We start from the raw sequence: 6,166 nt of genomic DNA, 5'->3' as shown, positions 1-6,166 counted from the left end.
CATACAGACCCAACCCACCACTTCTCTCCATAGTGGATTGGGTAGATAAAGCCCCTATGATCTTTACTAATGACAGCACGCATTTTCCAAGTCCCTGGTCCACAAAGCGACCAATCCTTGAAGAAGATGAGGGAAAGCCAATCAACATTTCCGTGGGATTCAAAACCTTGCCTATCGTTTCAGATCTCATCCTCTTTGCGTGACTATCTTCCCACAGTGGTGGGCATACTCTGCCAACAATGGGACTGCTTCGCGTCTGGGAATGTTTGCTATGGCATCTTTCTTACTTAATGGCTCCAAGCGACATTATCCAGGCCAGATAGCCAACTATTCGAACTCGCTTTTTCAACCAGAGGAACCTACATGTCATACTGTATCTTGGAGAAGAAAACAGGAGATACAACCATTATGTTGGTCTGATTGTCAAGGCCAGTTTGGGAAAGTTGCTATAATTCAGCAAAACCATACTAATCATACATTTATATTTGTTGACTGTGGACCTCACAGTTTGTTTGTAAACTGTTCTGAAGAGCAGGAGGAACATCATAATTGCTCCTGGTTTAATAGATCAAACATTGGAGGCTTTCATAAATCTAAGACAAGTTTCTGGGCTGATAAGGACATACTGCTGAATTGGTATAACGGGGGCTTATCACCCCCATGACCCAGGATTGTCGTCCCCATTGTGGGGCCAAAGCAATGGCACATTTGGAAAATTCCAGCAGCTTTAGAGCACTTCGCTAGTGTTTATGGGACTGCGGGTGTGTTTCATCCTTCTAATTATACCTTCCTATATAATAGTACTGGCTATATTCAATCGTGTGTTCACCTTCTGTACTTGTTTATTGTAGGGCATTTTGATATTGACTTATCAGCCAAGATTGTCAATTGTACTGCATGTGCATTTTATACCTGCCTTAAGCACACCATTTCATATCACAATGCTAGCATTGCGCTAGTTAAACAAAAACCTGAGTTATGGCTTCCCGTAAACTTAACTGAGCCTTGGACTGATTCTGTATTTCATTCTGTATGTTGAAAACTGAGCTTAGGCAATCTAAGCACATCATTGGGTGGATTATTGCAGGCATCTTAAGCCTTATCTCCATTGTGACTGTAGGAACTTTGTCTGATATGGCTTTATATAATTCTATACAAAATCATGATTTTATCACTGCTTGGCACAAAGACTCTCATGATCTGTGGAGTCAACAAGCTCAAATAGATCAGCAATTACAAACACGAATTAATGAGTTACAAACTGTGGTTATCTACTTAGGAGATCAAATGCAGCAACTGACTTTCCAAACACATATACGTTGTCACTGGAATTTTACTTCTTTTTGTCTGACTAACATGCCCTATAATAGCTCTGAATATCCTTGGAATAAAGTTAAGGCGCATTTACAGGATCTCACAGATAACTCAAGTTTAGACATCAATTTGTTGAAACAAGTTGCTAATTTTCAAGTTAGAGTACCTAGGAAATTGTATAGTACTCAATTCTATGATACTTTAACCAAAACCCTAGTGTCTCTAGACCCTAGAACTTGGCTTTTAAGAAGCATTATTTTTATATATGTATTAATCACCCTGCTCTTTTTGTCATTGCTTATAGGATACAGAAGTCTCTACTCAAGACTCCGTGCCTCCCACAATGGAGTCCAACTAGCAGCCGCCGTGCTTAAATTAAAAACAAAAGGAGGATATGTTGGGAAGTGTAGTACAAAATAGCTGTATTAGGAGAAAGTCCTTGGGAAAATGGTGAAGGGCCAGAAGTATCCAGCTTTGTGTACTGCAGACAGAAAAACATCTCCTGCCTTTGGTTATGCTCAGCACCAAGATTTAATAATAAATAGGGATGTTACTTGAGAAAACAGGTTGTGGGTTAAGCACATGAGTCACTTAGAGCACGCTGTCCTTGAAATGTTTTTACTGATTATGTGTTAACCCCGTATGCGCTCTGCTGGCCGTATACTTTAAGCTCTTTGTTCCTGCTTCTATGAAAAGGCTTGACTGCAGAAATAAACTTGTCAGTCCTTGCAAGAGACTGTCCGAGTGTCATTCTTTCAGGTTCATCACTTCCAAGTCCCGGGGAGAAAATCCCCAACAGTCAATAAAGCAGACGTAGATGTTTTTCCTGTAATGCTCTTGCTTTTTGATTATGCAACAGATATTGGCAATTTGATCTCTGGTTTCTTTGCCTTTTCTAAATACAGCTTGAATATCTGGAAGTTCTTGGTTCATGTGCTATTGAAGTCTGGCTTAGAGAATTTTGAGCATTATTTTGATAGCGTCGTGAGATGAGTGCAATTGTGTGGTAGTTTGAGTAATTTTTGGCATGCCTTTATTTGGGATTGAAATAAAAACGGACCTTCCAAATTTGTAGGCATATTGAGTGCAGCACTTTCACAGCATCATTTTTAGGATTTGAAATAGCTCAGCTGGAAATCCATCACCTCCACTAGCTTTGTTCATAGCGGTGCTTCCTAAGGCCCACTTGACTTCACATTCCAGGATGTCTAGCTCTAGGTGAGTGATCACACCATCGTGGTTATCTGGGTCATGAAGATTTTTTTTGTACAGTATTAGTTTTTACTGTACACCAAAATGAACCAACCATACATATACACATACCCCTTCCCTTCAGGACTTCCTTCCAACAGTGCATTAATTATTGTTCCATGTGCTATGCACTGTGCTATACCTTTTTGGCATCAGGGACCAATTTCAAGAGGACATTTTTTCCACCAACCAGGGAAGGGGGTATGTTTCAGGATGATTCAAGTGCATGATATTTATTGTACATTTGTTTATTTACTTCTATATTATTATATCAGCTCCACTTGATTTTACATCAGATCATCAGGCATTAGATCCAGGATGTTGGGGACCCTGCCATATTGTATATTCTCATTAGTTATCTATTTTATACATAGTATCAATAGCGGATCTAATCCCTCATTTCCTCCCACCAACCCCTATCTCCTTTGGTGTCCATACGTTTGCTCTCTGTGTCTGTGTCTCTACTTCTGTTTTGCAAATATGATCACCTGTACCGTTTCTCTAGATTCCACATGTATGCATTAATACAAAATTTATTTTTCTCTTTCTGACTTACTTCACTTTGTATAACAGTCTCTAGGTCCTTCCACGTCTCTACAAGCAACCCAACTTTATTCCTGTATACAACTGAGTAATAGTCCGTTGTAGATATGCACCACATCTTCTTTATTCACACTTCTGCTGATGAACATTTGGGTTGTTTCCGTGTCCTCGCTACCGTAAATAGTGCTGCTATACACATTGTACTGCATGTGTCTTTTTGAATTATGATTTTCTCTTCAATGCTTGTTTATTTTTCTTCTATGTTTACTTCTTTCTATGGTTCATGCTATAGGAAATATGTAATCAAATTTTTCATTGCTATCGTGGAAAATGTGTTTTTATTTTCCAACTCCACAGTTGGGGAAGCTAATGTTACAGAAGAGACATGTTTATTCTGATAGATCTCTCGAGTATTCTGTTTTAAAAAAACACATGGCAAATTTTCTATGGAAATCAAATAAATGGTAATATTGAATTTATTTTTTAAGGAGACTCATAATAAAATTCCTGAAAAATAGATATCTACTTACTCTGGTAAGTCAGTCCCAACCTGAATCATATAAATTCAAATAATAGTATAATGACCAAAATAAAATTTTAGTTTCTGCTTTCCACACATGTTGATTTATAATAATTATTAATATAAAATTTTGAACACATCAAAAATTCAAAGTATAATTCATTTTGTGCCAATTACTTAGGGAATATCAATAAGTTTTTAGGAAAAGATTCTAGACAAGAGTATCATTACAAAGTAATATATGATAAAAAGTGAGATTTTTGAAGTGTTTGATACTTTGGGGAAAAAGATCTGTAAAGAACAGATACTTTAGAAAAAATGTTCCCACAATTGACAATACACATTCCTACCTCATTGGAATGATGTTCAAAGCAACCTTCCTTCTAAAGCAGATCAGGGTAAAGCTAAGTTCATTCTCCTATACTTCTGAGATCTGAAATCAAGCACCCCTAAAGCACACATCTGTACAAACACTTTACAATGAAACTAAGCCCAAGAGGTTAGGTTCTTGCACTGCCATTTGCTATTGCATCATTAGAAAATCACGTGAATTCATTCTTGGATATATTAAGGCTGAGGTCATCTCTGAAACTCAAACTATGAAGATGCAATTCCAGGAGGAAGGCAAGTCTAAACCATATTCTGCTGCTGCTGCTGCAAAGTCGCTAGACAGATTGAAAAATATCAGATAGGAGAACATGTTTTATTTGCAGTATTGAAGCAACGTTTCCTGACAATAAACTTGCTGCAAAGCCAAGTCATGTCAACCTATTATGTCATTCAGGATCGGCCATCTACACTTCCTCTGTGCAGCCCATGCTTCAGATGCAGGCTCCTGACCACTCTCCAAACACAACCTGATGTTTTAGGATTTCAATTTTGCCCCATATGTGTGACAGACTCCTTTCATATAATCCTTTGATTCTTTGCCTAGAAAAAGCCTAGGAACTGTAGAAAGCGTGAATTGAATGTTCATTTCTTTCTGAACTTTTCCTCAAATCTCCCTGGTTCTCACCATTTTTAATCTTTTTCTCCTCACTTTTCTAAAACAGGATTTATCTTCTCTTTTTCCATATTATAATTAGTTCATTTATGATTGTAAGACTGGCTCTACTTCTCTCCTGGCTAAAATTGGACAAATATCATGATAGAACAATGAAGGGAAGTCTCTGATTCAGTTACAAGGGCGTAACAATGATCTATTTATGTTGTATTGAATGGCCCTTGAGACTGGAAGAGTGACATATCTTCCATTTATTTTCTATGCCTTGTGCTTGAATTTGAAGTTCATTTCCCACCATTTTACCTTCCTTTTCCACCCATTGACAGAGCTCCTCAATATACACTGTGTGTGTTAAAGCAGGTATCATGGTTAACATATATACACTATAACATGTAAAATAAACAGCAAGGACCTACTGTATATTCCTTTGCTGTACACTTGAAACTAACACAACATTGTAAAGTAACTCTATTTCAATTTTTTTAAATCAATTATCATAAAAAAATTACCCTGGAAAAAATTAAAACATAAATGTATTAGCCTAGCTTTTTAAACCATTATTTCCAATCCACGATGTGTAAGTAACCACCAATAAATTCTGTTTCTTTCAAATGCAGGTATGGATAAACAAGAATAAGTTTTGACTTTAATACCAAGCAGTGTGGGAAAGGAAAATCCAAGAAGTACAAGATAATTATTAAAAAGTTTTAAATTCTAAACATCTATAAATTCATGAAGCAACTAAAGTAACCAGGTGTGATGGGCATAGTTTTTAGTTCCCCCTTGACAGCAGTTGGTTTGCATCTGCAGGTGTTTGATAAACTCCATTCTGTCCTCTTGTGGGCTTACTGAGTTTTGTTTGTGTGTGTGGTGTATGTGTGTTTGTAACTATACTTGTTCCCTTCCAACAAAAAAAAAAAAGTTAAAAAAAAATTGTATATCAATCAGAAGCGATTTATCTGTTTTTTCCTTTTGCACAGCTTATTTCTTTCATAATATATGAAATTTTACAATTATTTAAATCTCATTTTCCTATTATTATTTTTTATTACCACTATTGCTGTTTGAGCTCCATGAGATCAAGTACCTTTATAGTATTGTAAGTCAATGCATGGTTTTGGCACATAGTAGATGTTCAATCTGGAGAAGGAAATAGCAATCCACTCCAGTGTTATTGCCTGGAGAATCCCAGGGATGGGGGAGCCTGGTGGGCTGCCGTCTATGGGGTCGCACAGAGTCGGACACGACTGAAGTGACTTAGCAGCAGCAGCAGCAGCTGCAGCAGATGTTCAATAAGTATTTCCTGAACAAAAAACAAATAAATATCAGAGGGCATTTGTTTACTGAATGAGCTGTTCTAGATGATTCTTGCTTGAGGTTTCTCATGCAATGGGAGTGAGATGGTTGCTGGACTGGGGTGAGTTCAAAGTCTGTGTTGCTTGTATATATGGTGACCGATTACTTCAAACCTCAGGAGGATGACTGAGTTACAGGAGCAGTTATCTGAAAGGACAATTTTTCAAGAAATAATATAA

This window comes from Bison bison, unplaced genomic scaffold (assembly GCF_000754665.1).
Source record: "Bison bison bison isolate TAMUID 2011002044 unplaced genomic scaffold, Bison_UMD1.0 scf7180017864390, whole genome shotgun sequence".
Taxonomy (NCBI): domain Eukaryota; kingdom Metazoa; phylum Chordata; class Mammalia; order Artiodactyla; family Bovidae; genus Bison; species Bison bison.
The sequence above is the reverse complement of the archived record's forward strand: the minus strand, read 5'-3'. Positions refer to the sequence as shown.